Raw genomic sequence first — 12,534 nt, 5'->3', positions numbered from 1 at the left:
TCTATGGTTATATTGTTCTGGCTAGAGCTTGGCTTTCTCCACTTACCAGTTAGATGACTTGGGGCAATTTCAGAAGAGACCCCAGGAAAATTTCCTTCATGTCCTACTGGCTCCAAATGGGGCCATCCTGTCCTTGAGTGGTCCTTATGGGAGGGGAAAGGCTGATTGACAGGACACACTGACTCAATCACTGGGACAAAGCAACACTGTTTAATAATACAGCAGACCTTCTTAAGAATGATTCAACAAACAGCTTATTTAAAAATGTGCAATGAATATGAACAGAAACAGACAAAATATTGGTTCCATGAAATCTCTAACTTCCAAATTTTATTTGTATTTATTTTATGTAATTTTTACATCAAATAAGAGCCAGTTGAGAGTCTGGCAGGTTTCCAGACTGGTTGATTCAATAGCCGGTGGTGGCACCAAGAACCTAAGATCTTTTCCTCACTCTGTTAAGTCATCTTCTCTTGAATTGGCCCAGACTAGATCCCTACATGGTTGTAAAATGGTTCCAAGAGCTCTGGATGTGAAATTCAGACATCTAACATCAAGTGTCCAGGGACAGAGACAGACCACCTTTTTTATGTGACCAGCCACATGTCCCCTGAGTCATCACCTCTGGAAAGGAGTAGTTACCTGAATAAAACTGGAGCTGGATTCAGAACTTATCCTGGTTACACTGTTCCATTTTAGCTCTCTCTGAAACACAAAAGTTCAGTTTTGAACTGATTGGCTAAGAATTTAAAACACGTTTAATTCAGAAAATAGTATCAGGATCAGCAATTAGGGTGATTTTTCCCTCACCACATTTGGCTTTAGTTCTAATCTTTTATTACAAAGGTTTATTCATTTACTTTGTAGACATTCTGTACAGACACATTTTGAGGCTCAATCTATTGTAAAGAATAAACTACTTATGTTTGCATTGTAACATATTCTGTTAGGGGACAATATTATAAATACAGTCCAGTGGTAGTACTGGGCTGTGCTTGAAAAGTTGAATTTCTGTTTTTTTCTTACAAAGTATTAAAATGTCATTTTAAATACTATTTTCTTTAACCTATATATATTAAAATTTCCACAACAAAAATGCTGATTGAATTTTATATGTATGTAACCAAAGACTGCAATACAATTTAATACAATTCCAAAAATGTAGAAATTTAATCGATTTACATTGAATAGGAAGGGGAGAAAAGTTGAACTGCTTGTGTCTGAACATATTTTGGGAGTAATCTATTAAAAATATGTATTTTGCCTTCCTCAAAGGTATATTTTAACCTAATTAAGAGAATATAGATTTATATGACAATGCTATGATGTTTGTCCTGAGGTATGAGAGAATATTGCCAGTTTTAGCCAAATCTCAAGTAGAAATTAATCCAAATAGCATTTCTGGCAGTTTCTAAAATTAGAAAGTTAAGATTCATCTTACTGTAGCTTGGCATGATGACCATGATAACTGAGAAAGTTCAAATGGTTTCTTTATATTCCACTTTGGTTATAAAGGATGTTATTTAATCAGATGTTTCTAGAAACACAAAAGTTAGAATTTAAAAAAAAATCCCACCAACCATCATCATTGTCTGTTTTGGGAGTAACGTGGCATGAAGAGGAACCAGTTCCTCATTTTAGTTGCCGATCCTGCAATATCCCAAGAAAGTGATTGTGGAAACATAAAAATTGTGTATTAATTCCAGTCTTTAACTCATAGTTCATATTCAAAATTTTTATATCATGGAAACTGTAAGGAGCTGGCTTCTCTAACAGGTTCTTTGGCATTATGGGGATGGAATGGTTGAGGTTTTGAGGTGTCACACTGCTGTCGGTTTGCTCCATTGGGCTTTAGATATGGTGACTGGAACAGCTGCATCAGCATCTGAGAACTTACTAGAAATGCAAGTCCTTGGGTGACTCCACACCTACCCTGGGGTGGGGCCCAGTGACCTATGTGTTGAGAAGACCTCAAAGAGATTCTGAAATCCACTCAAGTTTGAGAACCAGTGGTTTAGGTCATTCTTCATTCTTTCTCACCACAAAGAGGCATACTTCATTAATTGTAAAAATTAGTCTGTATTAATGGTTTCTGTGCATGCACATGCATTATTTAAGGTTTAGAGAGAAAACTGAATCTCCTGCTGTAACCAATATCCTGGGTGTGGTCAAGCAGGTGTTGCAGATTCCTGGTCTCTGAGAGCTGTGCCAGGATCAGAAGCCAGGCCCCAGGATGGACACAGATTTTGCTGCTCATTAATAAACCTCTAAGAAGCAACCTGAGCCCAGCCCCAAGTCATCATTGAGTGGCCTCTGCCTGGAAGTGGTCAGGCATATGTGCTGTTGTTTGGGGGAAAATGGGTTTTATTCATTTAAAGAAGAATATGCACGTGTGTCTCATTTCTGAGATACACCATGCCAAGCTGTTGGGACACAGAGTAGGAACAACACTGACCCAAGAGTAGTTACTCTGCTGTGTGGGTACCTCCAGAAGGTGCTGCAGTCAGCCTGGAGCAGAGAGGTCCTCTGAAGGATCATGGAGCTGCAGACAGTTTACCTCAGAACAGGATATTCTGATCCTATGCTCATCTTGCCATTAGAAGCTTCACAGAAGATAGAGAACGGATTCAGGTGTGAAGGGGAATGTAGGGAAAGGTCATTTACTTTTCACACACAGGCAATGCCTGCATCCCATGGGTTCCTAGGTAAAGTGTCAGCAGTGTTGTACCCCGGATCCCAACACAGAGGAAGGAGTGGGGAAGTTTCTGAGTTCAGGGTCTGTACATCTTCACTTATATAAACTGATGGGGAGGTTATGCAAAAATATGCTCCAGCAGTCCTCCTTTGTAAAATCTCATTTGCCTTATAATCCAGCTCAGAACAGAGAAAGATTAGGCAAAATTTTAAGCAAGTAAAAGGCCCTGGAGTTAGATGACTGGATTTAAACTCTAGCTCTATAGCTCACATCTGCTGTGCAGTCCTGGGGCAAGTTACCAATATTTGTGTAAGAATGACCATTTCCACACATCTCAGATACTTCACTAAACAAATGAGATTCAGGGGTGGGATAGTGTTTGTGGGCATTTACAGTAAGGCATAGAAACATCGGATCTTTTTTTGCCTGATCCTCACCAGAAATTTGCCTAGAATATCATCAATAATTAAGAAAAAATCCTATTGGGGCTGGCCAAGCGGTTCAGTTGGTTAAGAGTTGGCTTAAGAGCACAGGCTCTGAGAAACAGGGCTGCCAGTTCGATTCCCACATGGGCCAGTTATGCTGTGCCTAAGCTGAGCTGTAGCTGAGCTGCCAACAGGTGGCAGGATGGCTCAGCTGGTGTAACAAGTTTTCCTATTCGATGGTGGCCTATGCCCACCCACAACTAAGACTGAACTTGGCACCTTGAGCTGAGCTGCTGCCCGGATGGCTCAGTGGGTAGAGTGTGTGCTCTTAACAACAAGGCTGCTGGTTTGACTCCCACATGGGATGGTGGCTATGCCCACCTGCAACTAAGATTGAACATAGCACCTTGAGCTTAGAGGCCACAAGCTGCCAATGGGACAGCCAGATGGTGACTGGCGCCCTCCAAAATGAAGATTGAAGAACAACTTGGCTGGTCCCCTTCCCCAATTCCCCAATGCTGTTCCCCTCCCCCAACTCCCCAATAAAGTCTTTAAAAAAATAAATTCTATCTATCTAGCATCAGAAACACAAAGGAGAAGCAGCCCCTCACGTGTGCAGTAGTCCTAGAAAAGTGTGTCTCTGCCAGCGGAGCAATTGCCAGGAGTATTGAAATTACCAAAAGGCAACTTGGAAGTCTTCTAGTCTTATTTCAATTTTTTTTAAAGATTTTATTGGGGAATTGGGGGAGGGGAACAGCGTTGGGGAATCGGGGAAGAGGAACAGACATATTCCTGGCCTTTTGTTCTTCAGTCTAGTTGTGGAGGACGTCGCTTCACTGGCCCATGTTGGTATTATCATTGCGCTCTTCCCAGCTGAGGCAGTTGCTTGGACAGCTGCTCACGGCAGTTCATGAAAGCTCACACCAGCTGCTGGCCAACCCCACTGCAGCCTACGCCATCGCTGGCGATTCATGGCAGCCCAGCCTCAGGTCGAGCTGTTGTTCACCATCTTAACTGTAGAGGGCACAGTGTCACTGGACCTCATGTGGGATCCAAACCAGGGCCCTGATGCTCAGAGCTGGCATCCCAAGCCAACTCCTAACCAACGTGCCACTTGGCTGGCCCTTATTTCAATTTCTTGAACTAGCAACCATATTAGTATTTAATAACTATTACTCTCAGTAGCATTTTCCTGTTTCTTATTCATTCACCCTTTCCTCTCACTACCATTCTGGAAGTGGTTGGGGACCAGTTCGGCTGTCCATGGAGTAAACAGGGTGGGTGTCTACTGGCATGCAATCCTTTCAGGTCTGCTAGAAAGTCTGCCTCCCTAACCATAAAGATGGCCATCTTAAACATGCCTATCATAGTGCCAAACACCCAGTACTAGAAATTCATTCAGCTGGGTCTTGATGACGTTTCTCTCTTCACTGTCTCACTGACATGTGCACACCTTTGGACAGGTGTCACTGAGCTTCATTTAGCACTGCAGAAGATGATTCATTAATAAAATGTTCTGATAGACTGTAGAGAGATGAGGCCAACAGATAGGGGAGCAGCTGTTGAGAACAATTTTCCCACATGAATAAATTAATGTGTTTTAATAAAAACAAAAAAAATGAAGTGCATCATTTCGAACCTCCTGCTGCCTGTCAGGTTCTCTGCTAATGCCCACTCATGATCTTTCTGTGGTGGAAAGACCCACATTAAACAACAATCCAGCTATTCAGACATTTACTTGGCATGAATTTCATGCCAAGGCAGTGTCTGGTTGCCAATGATCAAGAGACGTTTTAGGCCAAGTTTCTTCTTCTGGACAAGCAGGTCCTGTCTTGCCCTGACCTGCTGGTTTTTCTGTGAAATGGGGATAAAGTAACTCACACCCTTGCCCATTGTGAGGACCCAGGGGCAGTGTTTGAAGCACCCAGAACACCATACAATGGTGTGCACATGGAAGGAATTACTGGTCTTTTTCGTAAAAGTGAATTGAGAGCCACAGATCTTCACAGTGCATCTAGAGTATTTTCTGTTGCCTTTCCTCTGCCTGGTCCAAGATCACCAGACAGTTGCTCCAATCAGGCATGTAAAAGCACCGTTAAAAGTGATTAACTGAGCTGATTTCTCTCACCATCCCTTCCACAAGTCAAATCCAGAAAGTTTTATTTAAAGTGCTGCCTAGTAATACCTCAAAATTAAAAGCACATTTACAAACACTCTGAAGATGACAATGGGACACTTCATAAAGAGACCTCTGTGAAACAGAAACCACCTCTCTTTGTGTGTAGATTTGAAGTCTTTGTGCTGCTCTCAAACACTTCCTTCCCCTACATGTTTTTTAAAATAAACCATTCATGGGAATCTGGACCCTCTTTGAAATGAGAGAGCATATTTAGAGTTGCTCTTGATAGGTTCTGATTCTGAGAAATCACACAGGGTTTCTGAATCCTATATCTGCTCCAAACTGTGATACGTCCCAGCATTTTGGCATTTAGAGTTTTTCAGGCTGATTGGATCTTACCTGGGTTCCTTTGATCTGGCTCAAAGAGAGGAGAACGTTTTCAGAGTTAGAAGATGGGGACTGATGCTGCTGGCTCCCTGCCCAGGTACCCTCACCACTTCCAGGAACACCAGTGGCACCCTGCTGTGAGGATCTGCACCTCCCTTAAAGGGGAGTCAATACCCCTGAGAGCTGCCCATGGATAGTGATGATAGTCCTGGATACTCTAGTCCTAGTCCTAGGTATCCAGCTTCTTCAGCCCTGGCAGGAGGAAGCAGGACACTCTGCTGCATGCTGCACATTATTTCCTAGAGCTCTCCATGGGACTGAGCCCTAGGTGCCCATAGTGGAAATCTGCTCATTAGCACCTATGTCACCTCTTTTCCATCCTGTCTCACTTCCCCCCTCCCCTAGGCTCACCTTCCAAACAAATCACTTCCCCTCAAATTCTTGTTTCCGGGTCTGCTTCTGAAACGCTGACTCTAAGATAGAACCTATGTTGCAGGGACTTTCTTTTTTGTTTGTTTGTTTGTTTGTTTGTTTGTTTCTGGTTTTTCTTTCTTTCTCTGCAGGGTATTTCTTGGGAAACTCCTCTCAACTAAGCAAAAACAAAGCCTTGGGAAAAGATGTGAAGCAAGTGTGAAAGCCATTTCTCTCACTCATCAATACAAAGTCATCATGTTTCAGGTGCTCACTGCCCTTACATCACAATCAATGATCCAAGCTGGGAGCCTGGGGTAGAGGAGACATGATCAGAGCCTACAGGAGATGGAGAGAGATGGAGAGAGGCTACAGGGATCACCCTGTGATGATCACCTCGAGTTTCTTCTGAAAACTGGCCCAGAGGCTTTCACCAGCTAATTGCTAATCCCAGAATGTGGCCTCTAGGCACATGGGGAAAAGATGAGAGCCTGGACATTGGCCTGAGTATCTCTGTACTAAGGGGAAATTCACAGGTTCACTGACAGCATGAGAAGGCCAGTGGTGTTCCTTTCCTTATCAGAGGTGCATTACTGTGGCCATCATCACTGCCAGAATAAGAAAACAGAGCCACAAAGGGGCAGGGACTGAGATCATCTTTTTCATCACAGGGTCTTGACACTACACACCGAGAAGGTACCCCATGCAGGTCTATATCCAACACTCAGGAAAAGGCAAGGCCACAGCTACAGCTGTACTAGCTTGGCCACTTCAGAAGCCACTTCAGATTCACACTTAGGGGAACTCACATAGATGGAGATGAAAGAGCAGCCAAAGGAGCCAGTTCCCAGGTCCTCATCTCAAAGAGGGATGACACCAAACAGGACAATATCAAAGTGTAGGTTGGGGAGGACTGCTGTGAGATACTGGAGCCAAGGGCACATTGCAACAAAAGCAGGAGCCTCAACATCACCAGGATCTGGGAAGAATGAGAATCCATCTCCTGACAGCCTCCAAGGACTATAGAGGCAAGGAAGAGATGGTCTCATGTCCCCATAGGACCAAGGTTCCACCAAAACTCAGATCCATCCACAGCATTCATGCTTTTGCTTGTGTGACCTGGGTGGGCACTTGCAAGGTTGCCAGAATGCCATGGAGGAGCTGATTCCCACAGCTTGGTGAACTAATAAATGGGTTACCTATGAACATAAATCACAGCATTCTAAGTTTCATTCTTCTCCACTGACATTTGAGCACCTACTCATGCCAGATGTAGCAAAAACTTTGGGAGTGCTATACAATAATAATACAATAATAAGTGTATTTTTAACTGAATCTTTACCATCCCTGTGAAATAAGAGTTATCCTACTTTGCAGCTAAGGAAACAAGTTCCAGTAGCTATGGGAAAGGTCCAAACTTGGGCAGCTGGGATCTAAGCCAGGGATTGTCAAAGGACCTGATTCTGGGGTCTTTTCCACCACTTTCCAACTTGCATTTTTAAAAAAGCTCAATTAATACTTTTATACTATACATTGTTTTAAAGAGTGATCAAGAATATCACCGGGCTGGTCAAGTGACGTGTTGGTTAAGAGCTGGCTTGGGGCGCCAGTTCTTAGCAGCAGGGCCCCAGTTCAGATCCCACATGGGGGCCAGTGACACTGCCCTCTACAACTAAGATGGAGAACAACAGCTCAACCTGGAGCTGGGCTGCCTTGAGTTGCCAGCGACGGCCTAGGCTGCAGCCCCTGCTGCAGTGGGATGCCATAAGTTATCATGTGTGATTGGCAGCCAGTGTGAGCAGCTGGCTGCTGGTGTGAGCTGCTAAGTGCCACCGCGAGTGGCTGTCCAGAGGCCAGCAACTGATCTGCCTCACCCGGGAAGAGCACAATGATAATACCAACATGGGCCAGTGAAGCAACGTAATCTGGAACTAGACTGAAGAACAAAACAACAGCAACTTGTCTGTTTCCTTCCCCCAATTCCCCAATAAAATCTTTTAAAAAAAGAATATTACCTGTAATTCTATGAAAAAAGAAAATCAGTATGTCCTGAGCAAAGTCACTGGGTTCGATCTTGATAGAAAACTCTTTCTGAAGAGAGTAGAATGGGGTGGTAGTCTTTTAGAAAATGGGTTAGAGCTGCCAATCACACCTGTTTCACTATGCAGTTTTCACCACTATTTCCAACCTGTCAGGGAAAGAAACAAGAGCTCCATAACTTTCAAACCTGCAAATAAGACTGCCTGTATTCTTTGAAAACTTAAATTTAACAGTTGAAGTAAATCAGAATAGGAAACAAACAAAAAAAGTAAATCTCTTTCCTTCCTTGCCTCCCAGCTATACTTCCAATCTCTCCTCCCCAATGTCATATAAATGAAACAAACAAACAAACAAAAAACCCAAGGAATCCTACATTTAGCTCCTACTTCAGGGTCAAAGGGCAGAAAGGACTGGAGCAGGCCCCCCTTTAGCTTCAGGAAGAGGCATGGGATGGGGGGTTACTGCTCTGTATTCGGTTACTGTGGAAAGAATATAAACAGTGGAGTAGAGCCTTGTATTAGTTACAAATGAAAAGGAACTTATTCATAACTTCCTATTTTAATTTTTAAAATGTTTACTCTAATGTATTATTTTTAGGTTAAGATTTTTTTAACTTTTTAACTCAGCTGCTTCCTAGGTCTGCTTTATAAAGTCATAATTGAAAAGATTTCAGTGTCTTGCAAGGAACAACACTTGCTGAAATCACATAAAGGCAGGCAGCTCAGAGGCACTGCTCATCCCAGGAGCAGGACTTCCAGCTGTGAGCTCTGTGCTAGAGGAGGCAGAGGGCAAGCTGAGAGCTGGCCTTTCCGAAGCATAGTTATAAATCGATGGGGCTGTCTCAGACATTGTGCCCCTTCTAGTCCACACATGAGGCAGAAAAACCACAGTCCTTAATAACAATTTGATTCACAGAGCATGAAAAGTTTTGTTTGTTTGTTTGTTAATTGTTTTGACTGAACCATTAGCAAGATTACAAATATACAGGATTAGCAAGGGGGTAAGAAACATTCACTCTTGTACCATATCAGCAGAAGTTTTAACTGCTAAAGGCATTTGGGAGAGCAATTTGGTAATATCTATTAAATTTTAAAATGCACATACCTTTTGATCTGGACATTACACTTGAGATTTCTATACTCCAGAAATACTTAAAGATATATAAGGGAATAATGAATGTGACTCTTTAAATAATATGAAAAAATGGAAATAACCATAAACAGGGGAATAGTTAAATAGACCATGGAACAGATTCCATGTATAGAATTCTATACAGTTATTAAATAAGAATGATGTAATCTCATATGTACCATAATGGAAGGAACTAAGATTAACTAAGTGAAAAAAATAAGCATAAAAGGATATATTTAGTATGACAGTCCCTCAAGCCAAATCAATCAACCAATAGATCAACACACAAACTACTGAAAGCTTTGTGTGGGGATGCAGGTGTGTGTATGTATGAGGGTAAACTCACCAAACATCTCATAGCAGTTAGCTGGACAACTGACCCAAGTAGAGTCTCTCCCCTGGGATTCAGGAACTGGGTGTCCTTAGGTGGCAGGAGACTATCATATGCAAATTTATTTGCAGGTAGGAGAGCTGTCTTCCTTCTGCTTTGTGATGAGCAGAGAAGTGAGTCTGTGGAGCATAAAAAAGGAAACAGAAACAGAGAGGAGACCCAAGGGTTTGGACATACTGTGGGCTCTAACAAATTTTCATTTTCTGGCTCCTGTCCCTTTCCAATGTCTGGTGACATTCCCACCCTTGAGAGTCACTGCCTTGAGTACCCCCTAAAACTATGGGATAAGTTTCTTTATATGTGTAGGGAGATGCTTACTTCAACTCAAGTTGTTTCTGTTACATGCAGCCACATTAGTGTTTGAGTATACATGTCAACTTTATTAATTGTGGAGCTCTTCTATTAATAAGCATCTTGCAAATGTATAGGCTCATTGGTTAGTTGGCAGCATATGCCCTTCTCTTGATCCTGATTTTTTTAAATGTTTTAATTTGTGGTGCTTAATATAGTGCTTGCTACTAAGTTGGCAGTTAAATGCTTTGGGTGGATGAGCAAGTAGACTTATAGTCAAGTGAAGCAATGATAGACAAGGACAGTCAATGGGTTTGTTATGTTCTAACAACACCATCTTATTGAACAAAACCATCCTTAAATGCTGATAGTCAACAATATTTGACCACAAAAATGGAAATTCCTTGTGTTATGCTTTAAAGTTTATAAGGCATCATCACATCATTTGTTTGGTGGGGACAGGCTCTAAGGCAGGAGGGATTCTTCCCAACACACTGAGTAGAGATAGATTCAGGATTTGAATCCAACCCCGTGCTATCTGTGTCAATGTTCTCCTTTGACTCCAAGAGGGAATAAACAGTAGCTTGTGCTGTGTTGCAATTCAGCCTGATTTGGGCTCAGTACACTGAGGAAATGATGGAGAATCAACATCCCATGTCCATTCTAACTTGAGTGTTGAAGTTGGCTTATAGTGCCCACTCTCAGAAAGTTCAGTATTGCCTAAGTCCTTGAGGACTTGTATTCAAAATTGAAAAGGAAGAGAGAAGCCTCTCTCCACTTGTAATAACAGAGAATCCATTTCTTAGGGGCATAAGATTCTGTTTCAAGATCTTGCCAGAAATTTGGTTTATATAAACTAAGAGTCTTATGTTCAAAGTCAAGTTTTTCTGTTAAAGTTACTAAGTACAAGGTTGTAAGTCATATGTCACATCACAATAATTGGCACATTTTAGCTCTGAATTGGGATGTTTTGAGAAATAATTTCAATAACACTTTTTTTTTGGTTTGTCACATTATAATGAGATGCTTTTAAGAAGTGACAGATTGGTCTCTCAGGTTACAATGACACCCTCCATATAATATTTAACACAAATTCTGATTTATGAATAAAAGAATTATGATTTTTTAATGTTTAAAAAAAATTGAGAGAATTGGAATAATAACAAAAATTTTAAATGAGTGTGTATATTATAATTTCATGACTTCATTCTATCTATATCTTCTCACACAAGTGGATACTCCACTTTCCCTTCCCGACAGGATACTCTAAATGCAGAATGTGGTGACTGTTCATGTACCCAGCTTTACAAATAAATTCAATAACATCATCTGTTCTAGAATAAATTTTTTTCTCAGTCCATTTAAGCTGTATATTATGTTTTCCCATAATTTCTTCTGATATTACACATGCATCTAGGCATTTTGGTGGTTCTGACCACTCTCCATTTCTACATGTTATCTCCCTGTTTCCCTGAAGTTCGTACAAGTGCTGGCATTGGTATTCAACTGATGACCCTAGAGCATACTCCGCTAATGGGAATGTGATGGTGTCTCCATTGTCAATAGGTGGAAGGGGCCCACATTTTCCTGTACACTCTTTACACTGAGGTGGCTCCATCCAGGTTCCATTTAAACGCATCACATCTCTATTCCCAAAAAGGGTCAAAGTTCTGATGCATTCATAATATATTCTGTCACCAGGCAGTAGCACTTTTTAAAGTTTTGATTCTCCAGATGATCAATAAACCCAAGCATTTCCACTTCTTTCCTTCCCACCCACTCCATATTTACAACTTTCATTTTGTGGCTATTGCATGCTACACATGTAACCAAACAATTGCCAACCCAAGCTTAAAGACAATCATTTGCTATCACTGATATTTAATACTTTTGACTAAAGATTGCAAGTATCTTTAGTAAATGTTTACCATGACAATACTGAAATCAGAAATACAACTTTTCTTGCCTACCAGGATGTTCACAGTGAATGTTGCTCTTGAGTCATAATTCTGAAAACTTTTGTTAAGATTGAGAATTGACTTAGCTGTTTTCCCCTTTGACTTTCATCCATTTTCCCAGTTTTCTTTGGCTTGTTGTCTCCTATTCTTTCCAGGAGAGCTCCAGTTTTTTGAAATGCATTCAACATTTGGTACCTGTATACAAGAATCAGTGTACATTCCAGTTGAACTTTTTTCTTATTTGTAACAGAAATAAAACCTGTCATGAGGGCAGCACCATTCCATTCATGTGCCCTTCCCTTTCCAGGCTGCACTTGGTATCACTGTCTTCACCACAGCTTCTGTTTGCATTTCCGCAATTATTCAGCTCCTGAACTTTCAAAATACTTGGACTTTTGCCTCTCGGACTGGTAACATATCATTAACAAGGAAAGTGAACAAAAAATAGCTGAACATAGGTAAAGATCAACAGGTATGTAATAAGTAAATACATACATACATACATACATACATATATACATGCAATGTTTTGCTACCTCAGAAAGGTGCATTGCAGGCACTCAATAAATGCATGTTAAATCAATGATTACAAGCAAAGACTTAAAATGGACTTGAATACCTGTTCCATTCATTATCCCATTTTGATTTGGCTATCTCTCTTTTTCCCTAAGTTATTTGTATATTCT

The 12,534-nt window shown here is 41.3% G+C and overlaps 1 long non-coding RNA gene across 1 annotated transcript; it reads right to left on the bottom strand.

The window, feature by feature from the left end:
• Window positions 1-320: 320 nt before the first annotated feature.
• LOC109390446 (uncharacterized) lies at window positions 321-9,714 on the bottom strand. Its single transcript, XR_002125572.1, has 3 exons — window positions 9,555-9,714; window positions 8,053-8,225; window positions 321-705 (listed from the first exon to the last, which is right to left on the bottom strand). It is a non-coding gene; the product is annotated as an uncharacterized LOC109390446 (long non-coding RNA).
• Between the last annotated feature and the right edge of the window lie 2,820 nt (window positions 9,715-12,534).

Source organism: Hipposideros armiger, unplaced genomic scaffold (assembly GCF_001890085.2).
Source record: "Hipposideros armiger isolate ML-2016 unplaced genomic scaffold, ASM189008v1 scaffold_269, whole genome shotgun sequence".
Classification (NCBI taxonomy): Eukaryota; Metazoa; Chordata; class Mammalia; order Chiroptera; family Hipposideridae; genus Hipposideros; species Hipposideros armiger.
Note: the sequence above shows the minus strand (reverse complement) of the source record. Positions and strands in the feature narration are given on the sequence as shown.